This window comes from Dermacentor variabilis, chromosome 2 (assembly GCF_050947875.1).
Source record: "Dermacentor variabilis isolate Ectoservices chromosome 2, ASM5094787v1, whole genome shotgun sequence".
Taxonomy (NCBI): domain Eukaryota; kingdom Metazoa; phylum Arthropoda; class Arachnida; order Ixodida; family Ixodidae; genus Dermacentor; species Dermacentor variabilis.
The window spans coordinates 216,610,104-216,632,958 of NC_134569.1; positions in this window are offsets into that span (position 1 = coordinate 216,610,104).

A 22,855-nucleotide genomic window follows, 5' to 3' on the forward strand; every position below is an offset into this window, starting at 1 on the left:
CTTCCTGGCACAATTTGCACGTGTCGACCTGATTCTTATCTTGGAAGATACGTTTCAGACGGAATGGATTAGGGAAGTTGTTCGTCTGGAGTTGTCGCCAGGCAACGGCCTGCCTCCTGTTCAGTCTGGGACTCGGCGGTGGGTATATCCTTCTGGCGTTCAAATATGCACTGGTTATGTCGTTGTATCTGGTGAGCCTGTCCCGTTCTGCTCGAGAAGCGTTCGCTATCGTGCGAGAGACGTTGCCCTGTTCGACGCGGCGGGTCATGTCTCGCGCCGTCCGGTGCGCCGTCTCGTTTAGGTTCGGGAGCGCGTCGCCTTCCGTGGCGACGTGCGCGGGGAACCATCCGATCCTCGAGCTCGCGGTTTTGGATGTGCCCGCTTTGGCCAGAATGGACAGGGCTTCCTTGGAAATTCGACCTTTGGCGTAATTCTTCACTGCCGTTTGCGAGTCACTTAGTACGACTACGCATTCCTGTTCTGTGAGGGCCAGCGCAATCGCTACTTCCTCCGCTATTTCCGAGTGTTTGGTGTATGCACTGCATGTGGTTCTCATTTTTGACTCTGCGTCTCTGACTACGGCGGTGTATCTTTGGCCGTTCGCATATTCGGCTGCGTCGAGAAAGCGCGCGTTTCTCTCCCTGCCGAATGAACGGAGCAGAGCCTCGGCTCTTGCCTTTCTTCTACCTCGGTTGTAATCAGGGTGCACGTTTCTTGGCATGGTTGCCACCGTAATGGTCTCTGATTTTGTTGGGGATTTGAATTTTCTGGCCCTGCTGGTTGTGGTACGTTATGCCGAGTGTGTTCATAATGTACCTTCCCGTCGTGGTGGTCGACAGGCGTTCGAGCTGTGAGATGCGTTGTGCTTCGGCTATTTCTTCTAGGGTGTTGTATATATGCCCTGCTGAGCCAGGAGCTCGGTGCTCGTCGATTCCGGGAGGCTTAGGGCTATCTTGTACGTTTTCCTTATGAGCGTATTGATCTTGTTCTTTTCCGCGACGTACCAGTTGTGGTAGGCGGCTACGTAGGCGATGTGGCTGACAACGACTGAGTGGATCAGTCGAATGACGTTTTCTCCCTTCATGCCCGCGTGTCTATTGGTTATTCTCTTTATGAGTCTCGTGGCGCTGGTGACTTTGCCTTCGATCTTCCTCACGGTTTCGCCGCTAGCTCCGTTGGCCTCAATGATCATTCCGAGGATTTTGATCTTGTTTACTTTGGGGATTCCGTTTCCGTCTTGGGTATACAGACCGATTTCCTCGTACTCCCGGGGTCCTGTGTAGCTCTTTGGTGGCATGCCTCTGCGCGTGGGCCGGTAAAGGTGCAGCCCGAAAACTTTTGTCCAATAGCCGCGGGCTAATGGCAAAAAGGCGTCGAATCAGAAATAACTGTTTTTGTTTTGTTCGGTCAAGTTATGCATAATCAGCGTGTACACGTCATATCAGATCGGGAGCTATCGCGGTTTTCGTGACGTCGCGTAACAGACAGGTGAAGTGGGGGTGGTCCAAAAATGTTTTTGACGGATCGCGGTGGGCTGATTTCAGAATTGGAACAGAAAAGTTTGAAATAGCTTTACATTATAGCACCCAGTTTGCACTAATGGTACAAGGCTGGGTCCCAGTGAAGCTAGTTCGGGCTTTTGCTGAGTATTGCTAGGTTTTGCTAAGTTTTGAAAATGTATACTTGGCTCGGGTAGGTTCATGCTAAGTGTTGCTAGGTCTTGCGATGTTATGCATGGCTTGGCTAGACTCGTACCAAACGTTGCTAGGTTTTGCTAAGCCTTACGAGTTTATTGATGGCTTAACTATGTTTATACTAAGTGTCGCCAGGATTTGCAAAGTTTCGCTAAGTTTTTGCTACGTCATACACGGCCAGACCGGTGAGCACACAAGTCCCAGCAAGTCACACGCATACAAGCCACAGAACGTGCATTATATATTACTTTGTAGTGTTTTGCTACCGGTCGTCATCATCGTCCATCCGGCCCTCGTGGTCGTCGTAGTTGGTGGCGTCGGGGAAGGCTTCGCGAAGCACTTGCAAGGCACAGCTTTTCTGTTCAAAGTTCCGCACGGAGCTCACCGTGGAGACGTTCACGTCGAACCAGAGCCGGTCCCAGACTCGGCAGCTGTGCCCGAACTCTATGCCGAGGAATTTGCGCTGGAAGCGGCCGTTCGCCCCTCCCATGGATTTGTGGACTTGGCGTTGGAAGCTCTCGGTGACGCGCAGGCCCGGAACCGATTCCCGTCGGCAGCGTTCATTGTCTCTGGCCCGAAATTCGGGATTCTCGGCTCGGCGACGACGTTTGTCGGCGGTGGACTCGGCGCAATGGGCAGGATCGGCTCTCCTTCGTCAATCGTAGTCCAGCTGAGCCACGCACCCAGCTTCCTAGCGCCCATAGAGTTTGGGCACAGCTGTCGCTGTGCCCAAACTCTATGCCCAGAAATTCGCGCTGTAATCGGCCGTTCGCGCTCCCCGTGCCTCGGTAGGCTTGACCAAAGCCGCCTAGAAAGCTTGACGCTGGAAGTGAAGAGGGGTGCAACCGCGTGGTCGCGAGCGCTTACTCGCCTGTGACGTCACGACTCCAGCCTATGCCAACACCCTCTAGAGAACACCCTCTAGGTGGTGTTGCCTACGCGCGTGGGGTGCGAGGAAATTACGTGGCTTGGTGCTCTATCAGGTGGTTGCTAGGCAACGCGAGGCGGCAAAGAGCTGGGCTAAATTTTCTGGTAATGCTCCGCGGCAGGACGAAAGCTTGAACAGCCCCGCTGTTAAAGGAGCATGCATTCTGTGGAATCACGCATACAACATGGATAGAGCCCGCAGCAGCGAGAGCGTTGCCAGGTTTGGCTATATATAGACAAACTGGGCTGCATAAAGAAAAATTTGGCATCGACTGGGGCGAGTTGGCTATGTGGCTTAATTTGGGCTGCTGAAAATCTGCAACTTGGCTTTGTTTGGGCTATACGCGCACCCCAATCCATGCTTCAGAGGTGACTCTCGTCGAGTAGAAACAAATCTTGAAGGCTATGCTTTAGACGGCTTAGACGGCAGCGCGGATGTGCGTGCGTGCGTGCGCGCAATGCCCCCCCCCCCTCTCCTATCAGTGCACCTTTGTCTGCGCCGATCGCTTTGATCTCTGATGCATTTCAAGTTAGACCGCGCTTTACCATGCTAACATCTGCGCCCGCAACATCGTCTCATCTTCGTCTTATCGGACGGACACCCGATCACCAGGCATCGGAATGAGCCTGGGCCTAGAGGCTCTTTCACAGTACACTGTACTAACACGGTTATGCTCAGAAAGGAAAAACAATAGGTTTGGGCGATCGTGTCGCGGGCATGAAAGAAGGGAAGCACGGGTAGCTGACACGCTGCCGTGTGTTCGTGGCCGTCGTTTATGGGTGAAGCATCGCGCCGGGTAAAGCTTTCGGTTTACTCCACGTTTCTCACCGTGAGCTTTACTGCCATTTTCCTTTACCTGCGAGGTAAATTTTAACGCGACAGCGTTAACGGCTTCCTGTCGCGGAAAATCCGGTGTCTGTGCCGCTCTCCGTATGAGAAAAAATTATGCTGAACCACGCATGATAGGCCTTCCTCCTGGCGCATAGGCGTTACTGAACTAATTGAATTTCTCAAAATAAATGCGTTAGAAAACTCGTAAAATACGACTTACACACAACCTACAGCCGTGATATTGTCGAATTGTATTCAGAATATACGAGAAAACATATTTCTCTTGCTCGGAAACTCAAACACTAACCCCTTTTCCAGTTGCAGTTTGAGGTCTGTCATGGGGCGAATTCGGCAAATCGCACCGGCGCCCACCGGGCCCCCGCCCCGGGGCGACGATGACGATGAAACGGCACAATAGGGCGCTCCGGTGTGCAGCGGTGCGGTCTGCCGAATTCGCCATTAGTGGGAACGGTGCGCTTGGTTCTTCACAACACCATCCGGACGGCTGTCAGGGGTACACCGCCACGGAGTCACGGACGTTTTGTTAAGACGGGTTGCGCCAAAATGGCTATATTTGGCTACCAATTTTTTTCCGCATTTTTGTGCTTGGCTACATCTGGGGTACGATTTCTCTAGCTTTGGGCTACACCCCCTGGTCCGACCTGGCAACACTGAGCAGCGAGCGGCTTCACCTTCGTGCTGCCTGTCGCTTCCACGCGAACCAAGCGGCGAGAACACACCGCTCACAAATATTGTCTCTGGCCCGAAATTCGGGATTCTCGGCTCGGCGACGGCGTTTGCCGGCGGTGGACTCAGCGCGATGGGCAGGATCGGCTCTCCTTCGTCAATCGTAGTCCCGCTGAGCCGCGCGCCCAGCTTCCTAGCGCCCATAGAGTTTGGGCACAGCGACAGCTGTGCCCAAACTCTATGGGCGCTCTATACTCTAACTCTATGGGCGCTCTAACTCTATACACGCCGCACCCTGACCATTTCGCAGACTGTTTTCAAGATATGCGCACGCGCGTCTCACTTCAACGCGAAGCGGCGAGAACACAGCGCGTGAAGCTATCAGCAGTCGGCACTCCCTGTCTGCATCGCATATCGCGTTCCAGATATGGTCCGGGCGGCGCATATTGTTTCGACGCGGATGGCTAAGACGGTAAAGAACGACACCCACTTATAATGATGGGAATGTCATCAACGCACCTGGCGCCGCCACCTGCCGTAGTTTCCTTGCCTATCAGTTCACCTTGCGCTGCCGTCCGCAGGACTTCGTGCTCCCGCAGCGCTGTCGTTCATATCGGTCGTATCATGTCTCATAGCATTAATAATGATCCCGGGCTGCGCGGAGATGACGAAGTGGCACAATGCTTACGCATAGTTAGACAACTACTGAAGGAGCTTCTGCGCCAGTTCTTTGTGCTTTTGATCCTTCAGCGCCTTCACCGGCGATCGCAGGCGATCGCCGCTGTTGAAGCCTTGATAACCGCTCAGGTGGAAAACGATTAATGCAGTGCCATCAGCGTGGTACGCATGCTCAGATACAAACGATCTCAGATAAGGCGTTATCGTTATAGACGGCACCTGCGCAGCACAAAGTACGACGGTCGAGCGCTGTATTTGGGAACTGTGACGACGACTGTAGGAACAGTTTTCTAGTCGGCAGTGGCCGAAAACGCTTTTGCGTTTTATCGTCTCGGGCATTTCTACATATGGTTGAAAGTAACCCTATGGGAGAAGTATGGTATGGAAGTAAAGAACTCTAGTTGGAAAAGTATGGGAGAGGCCTTTGCCCGGCAGTAGGCGTAACCAGAGAGAGAGAGAGAATCAACTTTTGTGCTGAGCCCTTAGTGACGGTTGGTGCGCGCTGGCACCAGATGGGGTGGAACCTTCTTCTCAGGTACGCAGGCGTAACCAGGCTGCTGCTGCTGCTGCTGCTGCTGCTGCTGCTGCTGCTGCTGCTGCTGCTGCTGCTGCTGCTGCTGCTGCTGCTGCTGCTGCTGCTGCTGCTGCTGCTGATGATGATGATGATGATGATGATGATGATGATGATGATGATGATGATGATGATGATGATGAACTCTATGGGAGGTCGCAGTGTTCGGATAGCTAATTCAAAATTAATATCTATACAAGCCTTAATTAGTTACTTAACAGCACAGTTACAATTGCAAAGTAGAAGCCACCAGCCGTGAACTAACACGTGCTTAGCAGAATCCTTAGGGCTAGCACCACTGTCGAGATACGCGTGTCTATCCTGAAACAAAATTAGTAAACAAGTGCATTGTTGTTCCATTTGAGATCATTGCAAAATGACAGATCGCGCTTTTGTGAAACTGTCATCTGAAAAGCCTGCGTATTCCGCAGCACAAGTTAAAAACGGTACTTGCCTTAGCGTTTTGCATAAGTAAACGTGATTAATTTATTCCTTGGTATTGATTTCGCAATTTCAATACCTCCCGAAAAGGGAGCTGAAAAGCTAATTAGCGAATTACTTTATTCGGCTACATGGAAATTGCGATTTCTCACCTAAGCATTGTTTGCCTTTAACGAAATTATTGCGGCTAAATCAAAAGGTAAATGTAATTTTCACATGACAGTTCTATTTCCACAAAAGAAGAACAGCTACACTTATCACCTATTAACTTATATCCCCTGCCCTGCGATGCAATTTTGTATCGTGCAGTCACCTTCTGTATCCCGTCAGCGAAAATAGCGTTTCGCTGCTCACGAAGCGGCGTCTGGGAGGCTTCCTAAACCACGTCATCTGACATGAATTAACAACCACGCCGCGCGTCTTTCAAAGCGCAGAAGATGCGGTAATCGGATGATTCCAGATCAATGCTGTACAGAGAATGGAAAAGGACTAACAGCCGACGGTGGATGTCCGCCGGTTGGACCTCCTCCAACCAAGGCGCACTACGGCGCTCGACGCTCCAATCAAGGAGTTGTGCTCCATACATGTGAACTTCTTGCTCCGCGACGCTTGATTTAATGGGGCAGCGTTGCGTACTCCCACTTCCAAACGCCTCCTAGTACACACGTGGTGGCGTCAGACAAACCGTCTTCGTTTAATCTCACGAAAACGCAAACTCCCTGTCATCATCATCATCAGCAGCAGCAGCTTCTTTTATGTCCACTGCAGGACGAAGGCCTATCCCTGCGATGGCCAATTACCCCTGTCCTGCGCCAACCGATTCCAACTAGCGCCCGCGAATTTCCTAATTTCATCGCTCCACCTAGACTTCTGTCGTCCTCGATTGCGTTTCCCTTCCCTTGGTACCCATTCTGTAACACTAATGGTCGAACGGTTATCTAACCTGCGCGTTGCATAATTTGCCCAGCTCCATTGTTTTTCTCTTCATGTCAATTCGAATATCGTCCATACCCGTTTGCTCTCTGATCCAAACCAGTATATTTGTCTCTTAACGTTATGCCTAGCAATCATCGTCCCATCGCTCTTCGCGCGGTCCTTAACTTGTTCTCAAGCTTCTTTGTCAGTCTCCAAGTCTCTGCTCCATATGTCAACACCGGTAAAATGCACTGTTTGTACACCTTCCTCTTCTATGATCATGGTAAGCTTCCAGTCAGGAGCTGGCAATGTCTGCCGTATGCGATTGAACCCATTTTTATTCTTCTGTGAATTTCCTTTTCATGATCAGGGCTCCCTGTGATTAATTGAGCTAGGAACGTACTCCTTCATAGACTCTAGAGGCCGACTGGCGATCCTGAACTATTGTTCCTTTGCCTGGCTGTTTATCATTATGTCTGTCTTCTGCATATTAATCTTCAATCCCACTCTTACACTCTCTCTGTTGAGGTCCTCAATCTTTTGTTGTAACTCGTCCCCAGAGTTGCTTAACAGGACAATGTCATCTGCAAATCGAAGGTTCCTGAGATATTCGCCGTTGATCCTTACCCCTAAGCCATCCCGGTTTAATAGCTTGAATACTTCTTCCAAGCACACATTGAATAGCACTGGAGAGATTGTGTCTCCTTGCTTGACCCCTCTTTTACAGGTATCTTCCTACTTTTGGTGTGCAGAATTAAGGTAGCTGTGGAATCTCTGTAGATATTTTCCAAGATATTTACGTAAGCGTCCTGAACTCCTTCATTACGTAATGCCTCTATGACTGCTGGTATCTCTACTGAATCAAATGCCTTTTTTGTAATCTATGAAAGCCATACGGAGATGTACTATGCGGATTTCTCGATTGCCTGATTGAGGACATGGATGTGATCCATTGTAGAGTATCCCTTCCTAAAACCTGGCTGTTCTCTTGGTTGACTGAAGTACAGCGTCACCCTTATTGTATTGGAGATTATCTAGGCGAATATTTTATATAATATTGGAAGTAAGCTAGCGGGTCCATAATTTTTCGATTCCTTAACGTCTCCCTTTTTGTGGATTAGTATAATTTTGCCATTCTTTCAGTTCTCTGGGACCCTTGAAGTCGATAGACAATTCGTATAAAAGGCCGCTTGTTTTTTAAGAGGGATCTACTCCTGCCGCTTTTCCTCGTTTCATGCCTTGCAAGGCCCTTCTAACTTCATTGCTAGTTACAGAAGGAGCCTCTGTAACTGTTCATTACTACTTTGAATGGAGGTATCGTGGCTGCGTTGGGTACTGTACAGGTCTGTATAGAATTCTTCCGCTGCTTTTACTATATCTTCGAGATTGCTGATGATATTACCCTGTCTATCTTTCAGTGCATACATCTTGGTTTGCCCGATGTTTCCATCTCATAGTTTTCAATCTGCTCCATTATTTACTGCTTCCTCCTCCTTTCTAACGTTATAATTTCGAATATCCCTTATTTTCTCCTTCTTGATTAGTTTTCAGAGTTCCGCGAATTCTATAATCATTCAATCGGTCGGTCATTCAATCATCCTTATTCCAGCTTCGTCATCCGGCTCTCCTCGAGCCGTCGTCGTCACGCCATCGTCGACAGTTGTCGTCACAAAATTGTCGCTACGCCATCAACATGCTCTCATCGTGGTACCATCGTCATAAGTTCATAAACATCATCTATTGCCGTCATGCCATCGTTGCCATACCGCCTTCGTCGTTCCGTCGACATCATTCCTTCTTCGTCATTTCATCATAATCGTGCTGTCCTCGTTCAATCATGATTGCACACGTGCCACGTGCTGAGATCGTGGCGATGGCGCCAGATGGCGCAGCGTGCGCAGAGGGAAGTGTGAGAGAGAACTCGGACTGCATACACGCCTCATACATGACGTGTTTCGGCGGTGGCAATACGCTGTGTTGCTTCGTTACTTCAGTGCTAATGGCATTAACGTCTAAATTCGTCGTGAGATCGGTTATGACGCAATTTGAATGTATTAACATTGTAATGGTACTTAGGTTCTCTTAGGCAGAGCGTCCGAGAACCCAATTGAGGACAAAGCCGTTCGTTTCGAACACACACACACACACGTTTAATGAAACTAAAGAAGGCAAAAAAAATAAATAGAAGAAAATAGCAAACATAAAAGAAACACTTAGACCACGACCTTTGGTGAGACCGGCGCCACTCCTTTCACCAGCTTGTCGCAGCGTCGCAGCTTCGAGACTGTTATGTACCCCTGCCGTCGTGGCAAGCCAGGACTCGCGCACTACTTAGCTCCATACTAGCCCCAAATGTGTGTCTTGATGTGTATTTGAGTGTTTCTTTTATGTTTGCTGTTTTCTTCTATTTATTTTTTGCCTTCTTTAGTTCCATTAAACGTGTGTGTGTGTTCGAAACGAACGGCTTTGTCCTCAATTGGTTTCTCGGAGGCTCCGCCTAAGAGAACCATCAGAACCTTTTGAGTACACGAACCTTTGTCCCCATATTAGGGTCATCACACCGACACATTAGCAAGCTGCGCCACAGATTGCACTGGGTATGTGCCACTTTTCAATGAACGCCATTCACGGCAGTGCTTTAACGAGGTACGCCATGAATACACTGGGTATGTGCCGCTCTTTAATGAACCTCTCGCCAACTCGCGTCACTGGCTATGCGCCTCTGAGTGTGCTTCAAGCATGACATCAATTCTCAGCGTTCGCAGGCACGGTCACGCCACGCTTCTCGTCTCGGACGCAACGCGCGTACTTCTCGGCAGTGCTACTAGATGGCGCAGTGTGTCCAGAAAGAAGTGCTAGACGGGAGCCCGGTTGCCGCAGGACGCGTTTCTCAGTGTTCGCACTAACCGGCACGCCATGCGTTTCGGAGACCGCGCGCATGTTTCGCAGAGGCGGCGCTATATGACACCGAGTGTTCTTATGGAAGCACGAAGGGGGAGTCCAGCAGCAGTACAGGCCTTATGCCTAACTCGTTTTGGCGGTGACAATACGTTGTGTCAATGTAATTATTCTATGCTAACGCATTACCGTCGACAGACATCGTGAGATTTGTTCCACCGCAATATTTTTTTTTCTCTATGTCAATGTAGCTTTGCCCCATAATTATCGGCATGCTACTAAGGCCATGGGCACACTGCTGAGCGAGTGTCATAGCAAAGTGTGCCGATTCCGGAGACAGTGTATCTATTAGCCGAAGCAATGGAAACCTCAGGATGACCCCTGTGGTTTCTAAAGAAAGGTGCCTTCAGCGATGTAGTATGTCGCTTCATTGCATGAATGCTAATTGCTATAACGTCGACAGTCATCCTGAGATGGCTTCTCTCAGAATTGCCTGCGTCTGACAGTGTTCTGACAGTTTTCGGCGGCCAACGCCAAACTTGGATGAATCGGTACTTCATTGTCTGAAGGGTAGAGCATCGGGGTACTGTTTTTAGCGTATACCGCTATAGTCGCTCTTTGTCTTCTTTCGCAACGGGCAAATAAAATTTTTGACTTCTTTACTTGCTCACAAGAGTACAAATTACTCTTCGTCCTTTCACCTTCTGTTTGCGCTCGAATGCGCTAAGCAGAACATGCCGAGTTTGACAGACTTTGATGAACACTAAAGAAAATTATCATCAGGCTGCGGAGTACCGTGCACACAAAACCAACGTGATTTCTAAGCTTGCACAACAGTAATCTTTACCGGGAACGTATGCAGGAAGCGCTACGTGCTTCGCCTCGTTATCAGGACCGCCTTATTATCAAACATATGGTTCGGATGCTTGTTTCCTGCTTGTTCTTTTTTGAAAAGAATGCTCTTCTGTATGTTGTATGCGTGACTCCCAAGAATGCATGAGCTTTTCACTTCACTTTGCTGAACGCTCGAACCTCTACCGCAGGTCGGCCCGGTATTGCACTAATTCCGCTACGTCCTCGATCGGCTGCATTTTCGCCCACGACCAGCGAGAGGCTAGCAATTTTACTGTAATAATACCAATAATAATTATTTCAGCGGAACTCATCTATGACTGTCGACGGTAATGCGAATAGCAATCGAGCAGTGTAGCGACAGACCGAATTCTTTAGGTGACCTCCGCCGTGGGTCGGCCAGGGTATTGCGCTACCTCCAGAATCGGCCCACATTTTGGCCACAAACGTGGACGCGAAAAGTGTCGACCAACGAGAGGCTAACAACTTCGTTGTAGAACAGTTTTGATCCTCAGCAGAAAAAAAAACAACACTCGCCGTTTCGGCCAAAAGACGAAGCATCGATTGCGATAGCAAATTATTAGACTGCTACATGAAGTAAGAATACTAGGTTTATCGGCCAGATAAACTTGTAAAGATTTGCTTATTAACTAAATTAACAAGCACGGTGTCACGAACACGCAAGAAAACAGGAACCTATATCACTGGATGACGTGGACACTCGCTGTCAAAACGCTGGCGTGGGGAAGCGTGGCAGTAGCAGCGAGCGAATAGGCCTTCGTGCTGCCTATCACTTCAACGACAACTAAGCGATCGCAACACAGCGCACACGAAACTATAAGAGCACTCGGCACACTCTGTCCCCGTCCCCGCATCGGCATACCATACGGAACTGCCGCCGGATTAGAACCCCCCCCCACCCCCTCTGTGCCTTGCGCACGATGGAAGGCGGTGCACTTTCTGCGCGCCTTCATCCTTTGATTGTGCAAGATCGAGGCGCCATCGTCCTCTAACCTTCGCACGCTTTCACTCGCACGTACAGCATACGGCGCGGCCGCGATGTTATAAAACTTGGACTATATGCAGAAAATCACGGTGGCGACGACGGCCGACATGCGCTTGGAGTGTCCATATCATTGCTATCGCAAAAATAAAGCGGCTAGCACGAAGCTTACGATTGGTGCGTCAAAGGCGTGTCTCGCTTCTATCACCTGCTGCATACAAGGTTGTCGTAACCATCATTGGCCAGGATGCGTGTCTCCTAGAGACCGAATGAGTCATCGTATATTATTGCCAATGCGCTTGTTTCTACCTTGAGATAGCATACGTGACCGACCAATAGTGATGAGCGCACGTTTTAGGCCGCGCTATGGCTATCTAGTGAAACGCAAGTGACTCAGCCCGACCAAAGGTAGCTTTGGCCCGACTGAGCTGGCTAAGAAGCGGCCGAATATCATCGGTAGCGTTATGCGCGCCACAGGTATCTGCTTCCAAGGCGCAAGCGCCGGCGTTGCCATCTCTAGTTCACTTCGATGCTTACTCGCACCGCGTGAGGAAACTTCAAGGCACCGGCTTGTGTACATTTCTTTCTATAAGATAAGAAACCCCGTTGTCATAACCTCTGAGGATGGGAAAAGTCATAAATCTTGATTACAATTCGAACGCAGCCGGGAAACGTGCAAAAAGTAGCAGAATGTTTGTATTGTTCAACCAATATTATCTTAACAACGCGTTTTTTTTAAGTGATGGCCCAAACACAAAACACAAAACACCGCCTAAGAGCGGCGCAAATTCTGTGAGCACGTGTTATGAACAGAAGATTTTCATGGCCCCAAACGACGTGGAAAATGCGACGATGGACATGCAACTCGGTTGCCATTGCATATGGCCGCTCATTAGCATAATCCGCGCATCTCGTCAAATCACAAATCATGGTGCAATATATGTGCATGGCAGCCGAGCGCAATGTCAGGCAACGTCAAATTAACGTTTACAAAACGGCCCTTCCTTTGACGCTACTCACGGCATATTCGTTCAGCCAATCAGCAAGTTGACATGGTGGTCATCTTGGAGTGCGAAACCATATTCCCGAAATAGCGCACACATTGCATGGGCTTCGGCACGCTACCGTTCACACTTCCTTTTTCTTTTTTTTTTTAAGGTGTAACTGCAGTACATCCGCAATGAAAAGAAAACAGTATTAATAAAAAAATTTGCATCACTAGGTTACGTTTCGTCGCATAAACGAAAACGCAAAATTGCATTTTGCAAAACTTCCTCTTCCAATCCCAAATTTCAAAACACGCGACCTCTCAACAACGAGGCCGAGAGTAAGCGTGGAGGATAATGGCGGCCGTACAGCCACCATGTGTGTAGAGAATAGAGCCCCCGGCAAGTTATCGCAAAAAGCTTTAAAGTCTAAATAAAGTCTTGAATACGTTGGCTACGTCACTGCCATCGTCTGCAACGAGGCAAAATGTGGCCTTCGAATTTAACTTGCAAGAATTGCTCTGGAGTGCATCAGAGAGGTGCAGACGAAGACGAATTCGAAGTTTTTTTCTCAAAGAACTAGGCACATAACAGCGTCTTCAGTTAAAAACAATATTTCAGGCTCTAAAATGCCATACTTGTGTAAAATTTCTACAAAAACGGAGCTGCTGTAAGTCCAAAAACATTTTTTCTACGTTTGAATGTGTTCCATAATGGTTGATCAAAGCTTTATGGCAATAAGACATGTATCGTTTCGACATCCTTCAGCCCGCACAAAGAGAAATAATATCGGCAAACGGAGGCCTCGGGAGAGCACTTAAGCTTTTTATAAAGCGGATGTAGCAGCATCGCAGGCACGGTCCGTGGACTTGGGCTGCCGCGTGCTGTTCGCGTACAAGATCAGCTGTCCGCAATTCTAATTTGTCACAGCACTACACCGTGTACGCTTCACTGTATTGCACAACGGCGATGCGACAGGCACCTTGCCGCGGCGTCTTCCGTGTTAAGCTCTTGTTTTATTGCAACAGCAATTATGTAGACACTCCAGGTGCATTTCCGTCGTCATCGTCGGCGATGTTCCACATAAATCCCAAGTGCTGTAACATCGTGGCCGCGCGACGAATCAGCCCCTCCTGGATAGCCCACCTGTGTACTCTCCTTTATGACGTCATGCTTCTAGGACCAAACGTTCTACTGTCAAGCCCGGCTTGGTGAAAGCGGTGCCGTCAAAATCACCCCGTCTTGCTCGGGAGCGTCCCCATTAAATTCTAAAGCAGTCGGGCAAGGCAGCATAACGTCACGGACATAGGCGTATTTACCGGGGCGGCAAGTGCCCCCTCCCCTCGCCACTCTAAAAAGCGGCGGAGGGGGGGGGAGCAAAGTACGTCATTTGACCGTATAATGGTTTCCATCAGGTACGGACGCGAGCACAAGTAAGTAGAAACGGACAGGACTACGCTGGTAGCGTTGCCCTGTCCGCTGGTAGCGTTGTCCACTAGTTCCAGTCACTCTATTGTCCACCAGCGTTGTCTTGTCCGTTTCTACTTGTGCCTTGTGCTCGCGTCCGTACCTCCTGGAAACCATCATACGTTCACCATGCACCAACTACTCTACTAAACGTCATTTGACCCCACCCCTTCTGAAGGCCGGCACTTTCGTCTGCACGTTGGTAAGTCCAACAAAACTACAGCTGAAGCTACAATTCCTAATACAGTGGCCTCGTAAGTAATGATTTCCTTTACTACCTATCCCATGCTCGGGCAGCGAGGAGTGTCTTTTGTGCCTCATCGGAACACGCTGTAGCGGACAACGCACGGGATTAGCCATACACACTCGCGTTGCTAAGAAGGCTTGGCGCTGGGCACTTCCCGCCCTAACAAATGTCAGCTTGCGCTACTTGCATCATGACCAGTCTTTCTTTTTTACCACCTCACTGTACTTGTAAACATAATCAGCTTGCTATATTTAACCTACGGGCGAGGGGAAAGGTCCGGATAAAGTATTATAATCAGCCGCGCCCAACGATTGGTTTGCCTTATGGCATGAAATCACTGGATTATCAAATGCGGGAACTATTGAATCTCCATCCAGAGATATTCCACATACCGTTGCAATCACACTATTTTATCACCATCAAAATTCTAACCAAACCTCTTACAAATCTAACAGTCGAATTTCATTGCGTGATCACGACTTATCGAAGATAAGTTCGTGAAAATGGCCTTATTCAAACGTGCAGAACCATTTCAATACCATTAAAACACTGACCTGCCAGGGGCGCTATAACGTAAAGCTATTACAAACTTTTGTGTTCCAATTTCACTATTTCGCAAGTGCAGCGGTGGCGTAGAGGTAGAACACCGCCTCGCGTGCAAAGAGGTCCGTGGTTCGAATCCCGGTGCCGGCAATTTTCCACCGGATTAAAAAAAAATCCGCGTGTTGATAAAATTGCACAAACAGTCCTGGAGTGTGGCCTGATCCCGGTGACCAGAACCGGTAACGCACTCCCTCACCAGAGCAGGATTGGCCACCCTGGTGCAGTGCTTGGCCACAACCTCCTATATGAACACAACAATCAGCCCTCCACGATTGGTCAAAAACTTTTTTCGACCACCGCCACTTCACCTGCCTTTCACGCGACGTCACGAAAACCGCGATACCTCCCCATCTGATATGATGTGTACACACTGATTATGCATGATTTCACAGAAAAAAGAAAAACAGTTATTTCTGATTCGACCCCTTTTCGCCATTAGCCCTCGGCTATTAGTAAAAAGTTTTCGGGTTGCACGCACTTCACCTGCCTGTCACGCGACGTCACAAAACCGCAAGAACCCACCGCGTCAAAGTGACGTGTACGCCATGAAGATGCATTAATATGCCGAACAAAACTGAATTTTCTTCGGAACAGCCGCAGGCTGCCCCGTTCCGAAAGGAATAGAAAATGGCTGCCGCCGATCGCTCAGACCCTGCCTACTCGCACCTGCCGGAGAGCATGGGTGTATTTGCGTATAATAAAGCTTCTTACGTGGCCGTGTAACGTTTTCGAGCACTTTCGGCACGTTTACCCCCTCATTCTGCCAACACTTCTTTGCTGAGGGTCCGTCTTAGCGTAATTCTTGAGCTTCTGTTGCATGCCACCGCGATTTTCGACCAGCCACCGCAAGCTAAGTAAGGGAAAGCCGACCAATCGTAGACGCCGGCACCACCCTCTTCATCCGGTTATCGACTTTCAGTGCACTGGTATGGTGGCTAGAGGGGGAGGTGTCAGCGTCGGCTGGGCTGCGCCGCGTATGGCGGTGCGGCATTTTTTGATGACAGCGACAGGTGGCGCGCTCGCCGTCTCCGAGATAGGGTGCCTCGATGTGCGCTCCCTCTCGGAGGGTGGAGTCATTCTGTGAAGGGTCAGTGCCGCCTTCCTACCGCCGGCCGCCATTGCGCTGCCCACATTTCGTTACGGTCGGTCGAGAGAGACACGTGCACGGCGTTTTCTGGTCCCAAATGCCTGGGTGTGGTGTGCCCCAGTGCACGAACCACTCACGGAATGAATGGAAGAAGGACTGACTGCAGTTGAGTGCAGCATTTAGCACGATATTGGTGGCTTTCTTGTGAAAGGAATTTGGAAAAAAACTAAAAACTGCGAGCAGTGCAGGGCTGCAATTCTGGGCTCGACGAGCCATGAGCATGCATATTTCACTGCACTAAAAGAGTATGTTCATGATGGTAAGAACTTATGTTATCCGAGCGGTGAAGTTATGAGCTTGCTCACATCCTGCGAAGAGCACTTTAAAGGGAAGCTGAAACGGCTTTCAATTTCCATGAATTGCTGGGATTGGGAAGAACAGACCTAATAATTTACGGTTCCGAAATTTTTTTCTTCGTTTTGTTAATATAAGAGGCGGAAATCGCTTTCTAAATCACCCCCGCGGACACGCCCCCATCGCTTCCCGGAGCGCCGGGTGAGGTGGTTGCCAGAGGAGAGAACCGGCGAGAGTGACGTAACGCGCGGGGACCGAGCTGCCGGACCGGCGTGCTGGCATGTGTTGACATTCCTCTTTCCGTCCTGCGCTTTACTGAACGACGCTACGAGAGATTTTCGAGAGATTTACGAGAGATTTTCGTAAACTGTTCTTTCCTTCGGTGCTGCGTGAGTGCCTACAGCCAAGGGCGCCCAACATGCCCTCGTTCTGTGCAGCATTCGGCTGCGCGAACACAGGCGGGCGAGACGATGTGGTGTTTCACAGGTTCCCGAAGGACAAGAAGCTTGCAGCGCAGTGCAATGAGGAGAGATAAGTTCGTACCGACGAAATCAACTGTGCTGTGCTAGGACCATTTCCGTGATAACCGGATAGCCTTACGACAAATGCGGAAACGCGTTGTTGCTAGCGTTGCTATACTCCGTTTCATACATCAGGTGCAACGCTGTGGAGGCTTGAGATACTTCTTGCAGTGGCTGCGTTCGCACTTAGAAAAAGTTCGGTGTTTCTTGACCCAATTTTTTAGAAAATTTTTCATATAGAAGCTCAGTTCTGAAGAAAAAGAAAGAATTTACCCATAGAAAGAATACGGCTGCTAACACGTTCTTTTAAATCTATTTCTTTGTCGGCATATATTAATTGCAGCCCGTCGCGGCAGCTTCACGTGCATGCTCGCGCGAGCAAACGCCGCTGGCACGCTGCGAAGCATAGACGGAAACGCGCGCAGTAATAAATTTTGGTGACCAGACTTCGTGCGTAGCTTCCACAGCGTTGCACCTGAGGTATGAAATGGAGTATAGGCTTGCCTAGTGACATTCGACGTACGCTTGCAGTTATCGTGTTTACCACACGGCGGTGCTTAAACTGCCTAATATCTTTATGTCAACACTAGCATGGAGTACGCATACCGATTCTTGATTGAGCCAGAATCGCAAAGTCGTCGAACCGTAGTATGAATATTGCACATATTGTCACGTGGTGGTGACGTTGAATAACACAGCAGCAATACTGTGAACGACAAAACTAACTTTTATTGGGCGAACCTGTGCCCAAAAAACAGGCTACACTTATAGCACAACGATAGCGGCGAACACGCTCGGCGATCGTCGAAAATCTGATCAGCGGGTCAAGCGCGTCGGCTTTTATACAACAGTCGTCGAATGTTCCAGACTAATCGTTGGGACCCGCGTGCCTCCCACAAAATTCTACACCATTCGTGGCAGGCGATGAAACCAGATAACATAAGGTTTGGTGACAACAGACCGCGAATAGAAGCATCGATAACTTTCCAGAAACTTCGGATACATGCAGGCGCGTCCCGCGCTGTGCGATAACACTTGTTAGGCGGCGAAACGTGGTCACCCGATAGAAAAAAGTACAAGCGTCAATATAATACCTCTGGCCATCTCTGGATGTGTATGATAAGCAACTTCCATGACTGTACCTCGCAGCACTGCATGTGCGCCATGTGTGCGCGCTTTCAAACGCGGCAATTATGTTCGAGATCGTGTATCAACACTCAAAAAACCACGGGACTTTAGACAAGCAGCGGCAAGGTGCTTGACATCGCGGAATTGCACCCGTGTTTACAATCTAATGAGAAGTTAGGGTTTCGGCATTCTTCCAGCAGCAAGTTCCCAGTGACACATTAGCGCATTTTTTCTCCCGTCATTGGAACGTGCAGCTACATGAAAAAAAAACATACGTACCAGCTAAGATTTCCAACGCGCGAGAAGGTGCACACATCGCTCTCGCTTTTGGCACACTCAACATCGTCGTTGCCGCCGTTGCCGCCATCGTTTTCCATATCGGCTGTCGGTTCGAACATGTACGGCGAAAATACAAGCTGTCCAAGGCAGCGAGAACGTTCCATAATGCTTACAACTCAGCTATGACGCCCGAACAGAACAGCGTGCTAACGCTCTAAAACGACGGCGCCGACCGGCGACTGCCGTGAGTGACGTCACAGCGGCCCCGACCAATCACGGGCAACAGCGGCGTTCGCGCGATACCCTGAGGCGCTGGTGCGCGTTTTCATGAAAAAACAGCCGCTTGCGCTTGTTTCCGCCCTTTTTTGAACCAGATATTCGTGTTCAGGGGACTCAAAACTGTAGAATGCGGTAGAGAACTCATTTTTTTCGAAAAGTGTTTCAGCTTCCCTTTAAGAGAATCACGTCCTGGACTGAGAACCTGTTCACCCTGAAGTCTCCTCTAAAAGCTGTGACAGAATATTTAATTAAGAGGGCTCAGTGCAGTCTGGAGGCATGCCAGCGACACAAGGATTCTCTGGAACACATGCTGATATCAAGTTATGCAAGAGTAAGGCTACGCATTCACCTGCGCCATCTCGAAGCTGCGAGAATTAGTGGGCATGGAAGCAAGACATGGGTTGCAGTTAATTTGTAGTGAGTTGTAGCACTTGTTCTTTTTGAAATCTTTAAAGTTCCCTACCAAATAAAAAAGCTATCACATCGAAAATTGCTATCTATTGAATGGTATGGTATGGAGAACTTTATTGGGTCCTGAAGGTCAACCATACGTTGACGCGGGCCGCTCCCACGTTGGGACTGTCAGGCCGAGCCCTTCAGCCACATCGCGGGCCTTCTGGACTGCCCGTAATTGGTCAGAGAGTGATTTACTGTGTAGCATTTGCCGCCACCATTCTTGTTCCTTGTCACGGTCTGTGAAGACCGCGGGGCACTGCCAAAGCATGTGGTCAAGAGTAATGATGCCATTGCACTTATTACAGTTGGTTTGAATTTCCCTCTCCGGATAGATCCTGTTAATAAAATATGGACTTGGGTATGTTCTTGTCTGTAGCAAACGTAATGTGACCGCTTGGGCTCTGCAAAGCTTACCGTGTGGCAATGGGTATTCCCTTCTGCTTAAATAATAATGCTTCGTGATTTCGTTATATGTTAATAATCGATCCCTGTGTTCCCCGGGTGAAGTGTAAGTTGCTCGGTCTTGAAGAGCACGGCTAGAAAGTCCTCGTGCTGCTTCATTTGCCACCTCATTGAGGTTTCTCCGAGCTCCTTCCACCACCCCCAGATGTGCAGGAAACCAGCGGATTTCGATCCTCTCACTCTTGACCTTCTCTAATAATTTTGTTGCTATCCGTGTCACATATCCGTTGGTAAAGTTGCGTATGGCTGTTCTAGAGTCGCTGTAAATATGTGTCCACCGGTTAGCCCGGATGGCTAAGGCGATTGCTACTTGTTCTGCTACTGTGGGGTCCTTGGTATAGACGGTAATGGCATCCTGTATGTTACCTTGAGTGTCTACGACAACGGAGGTATACGCATCCTTATTTTTAACCCAGGCAGCGTCAACGAACACCGCCAGCTGCTTATGTTGATCTATGTCTTGAAGGAGTGCCTTCGCCCTTGCCTTCCGTCTCTCGAGGTTATGTGTCGGGTGCATGTTCCTAGGGAACGGGGTCGTCCTTATTGTTTCTCGTAGTCCCGCTTGCAATTGCGTTAATAATTCTCCTTCGTTGCTGTGGTTGTTAATTTCTACGCCAATTTCTTCAAGTAGCGCCCTCCCAGGGTGTGTCCCCATTAGTCTCTCCTGGGGGGCCACCTGTTGAGCCTCAGCTATCTCCTCTAGTGTGTTATGCAGCCCTAGGCGCAATAAGCTATCATTGGCCGTGCTGATGGGAAGTCCTAGTGCAGTCTTTATAAGTCGTCTGATTAAAGCGTTTAGCTTGTTCTTATCAGCCTGTGTCCATTGTAGCATGCCAGCCACGTACGAGAAGTGGCAAAAGGCGAATGCATGTACCAATCTTATGGCACTGTCTTCTCCTAGCCCCTTATGCTTGTTGGTAACTCTACGCAGAACCCTAATGACTTCTTCTGACTTGTTAGAGATGTATTCTATCATCCTGCACTTAGATCCGTTCGCTTGCAGGAGAAGTCCTAACACTCTAATAGTCTCCACCTGCCTGATTGGTTCTCCATTCTTGGTGCATATGTCAATGCGGGGTTCTTCCTCTGGGATATATCCGTTCGGCCTGCGCCCACGCTTACTGCTCCGTAATACCAATAGTTCTGATTTTTTTAGCAGAGCAGTTAAGTCCCATACCCTCAAGTGTTGTTTCTACCACATAAATGCTTTCCTGTAGTTTGATCTCTGTTTGTCCCATATTACCTTCGGCACTCCAGATTGTTACATCATCTGCATATATAGCAAAGTGGATACCCTCAATCTGCGCGAGACCTCGAGCCACTTTTGACATTGCCAAATTAAATAACATGGGAGATAGGACAGACCCTTGCGGTGTCCCACGGTTCCCAAGTTCCAGGGTTGTCGATTGGAGTTCGCCTAACCTGAGACAAGCAGAACGGCCACCGAGAAAGGCTTTGACTATATTGTGCAATCGCTTACCCAATCCCATCTCCGAGAGGATATCCAATATGGCCCTGTGCTTGATGCGATCAAAGGCCTTTTCTACATCTAGGCCTAGAAGAGCTCTCCTATGTAGCGGGCTAGCAAGAATAAGGTGATGTTTGATTAAGAGCATTGCATCTTGAGTCGAAAGTCCAGGACGGAAACCGATCAGGTTATGCGGAAGAACATTTCTGTTTTCTACATACTTAGTCAGTCTATTGAGTATGACATGCTGCATGGTTTTGCCCAGACATGATGTTAATGATATGGGTCTTAGGTTATCTAGATTTAGTTGCTTGCCTGGTTTGGGAATAAGAATTGTGTTAGCAATTCTCCATTCCTTCGGATAATCACCGTTTTTCCAGAGTTCGTTGAAATACTCTGTTATGGAATGATCGTCCAAATTTTTCAACAGCCTATTGGAAATGCCATCTGGACCGGTAGCAGATCTACTGTTGAGGTCGTACAGGGCTGCACGAACTTCACTTTCTGTGAAGTCTTGATCCATAGGCTCACAGTCTTCCCCTGTATATTCAGGCAGGTCTGTACTCTCATCGCTATCCTTAAGTGGTAAATACCTAGCTGCGAGCCGATCCAGAATGGCCTCCTCCGTTGTGTCCTGACTCTCACGATGGACGAGTCGTGCTACTGCTGTTCTCCTATTAGATTTCGTGTCGTTCTCATGAAGCAAATGTCTAAGTAAGTTCCAATTCCCACCACGTCTGATTCGAGCATCTATGGAATTACAAAGCTCATCCCATTGTTGTTTCTGTAAATTTCTGGAGTGTTCTTCAATCTCCCTATTCAACAATGCTATGCGCTTCCTGAGTCTCCTGTTCAGCCGTTGCGTTTTCCATCTATTTAACATAGATTGTTTCGCTTCAATCAAGTGCGCCAGCCTACTGTCCATGATTTCGATATCCTCCTCTGTGGTAATATCCTTCGTTGCCGCCTTTACATCTTCCCTGAGCTGAGTGGTCCAAGTTTGGAGTGTTTTCTTTTGTCCTGCCTCTGTCTCAGCTCTGCTTTTCCTTGCTTTCCGAAAAAGATCCCAGTCAATGTAGTTAAAGTGCTTTATCTCATTACTTGGTGTTTCCAATAGTATTTGTAATATGTAATGATCACTACCCAGGTCAATATTGGAGTTATTCCAGCCAGCGTTCGCTAAGTTTGATACAAAGTAAGGTCTGGGGTGGAGTCCCTGCATGTAGATGTACCACACCTAGTGGGATAAGCTGGGTCTGTGATGAGGGAGAGATTAAGATCTGTAGCTAGGTGCCAGAGTCTATCCCCTTTCTTAGTATTCCAGCGATATCCCCAGGTTTGATGTGGGGCGTTGAAATCCCCTCCAATAATGAGTGGAGCGTGCTTAGTAACAGCCATAGTCTTATTAAGAAGGGCCCTGAAACTCTGTTTCATGTCGCTAGGGCTGCTATAAACATTAAGACAAAATAGGCTTTGCGGTTTGCTTCTATTCCTTTTCAAAATTATTTCCACTAGTAAGTATTCTAATTTGTTTAGTCCAAGGCGCAAATCATGTTCTATGTAAGGTATTTTCTTATCTACGAGCGTGGCTAACCCCCTACCCGGCTCTTTGCCCCTGCATGTCGCTTTGTATCCGGATAGGCTGATCTATTGAATGCACTTTTTCTCAGTGTTGAGAAGCCGTGTGGCCACTTTATTATAGCAGCATCAGTCACCGGTTTATAGCAATTACCAGTTGACAATATATTCGTGCAGAAAATATGCTAAACAGGGCTTTATAGTCACTACTTGAGAGTCGTGATTTAGTGCTATATAAGCCACATGTATGGCATCAAATAATCTGGTGTGCGTTCAATATTTTGTTTACCCTCATCTGCATATTTACAGTAAGGTAAAAGAATTCAAAAGAAAATTAAGAATAACTATGGAAGCACTGCTAAACAGAATACGGCCACAAAATAAAAGATCAATGAAAGCGCATGCTATATACTCAAGCTGAACAAAAAATGCGTCAGAAATG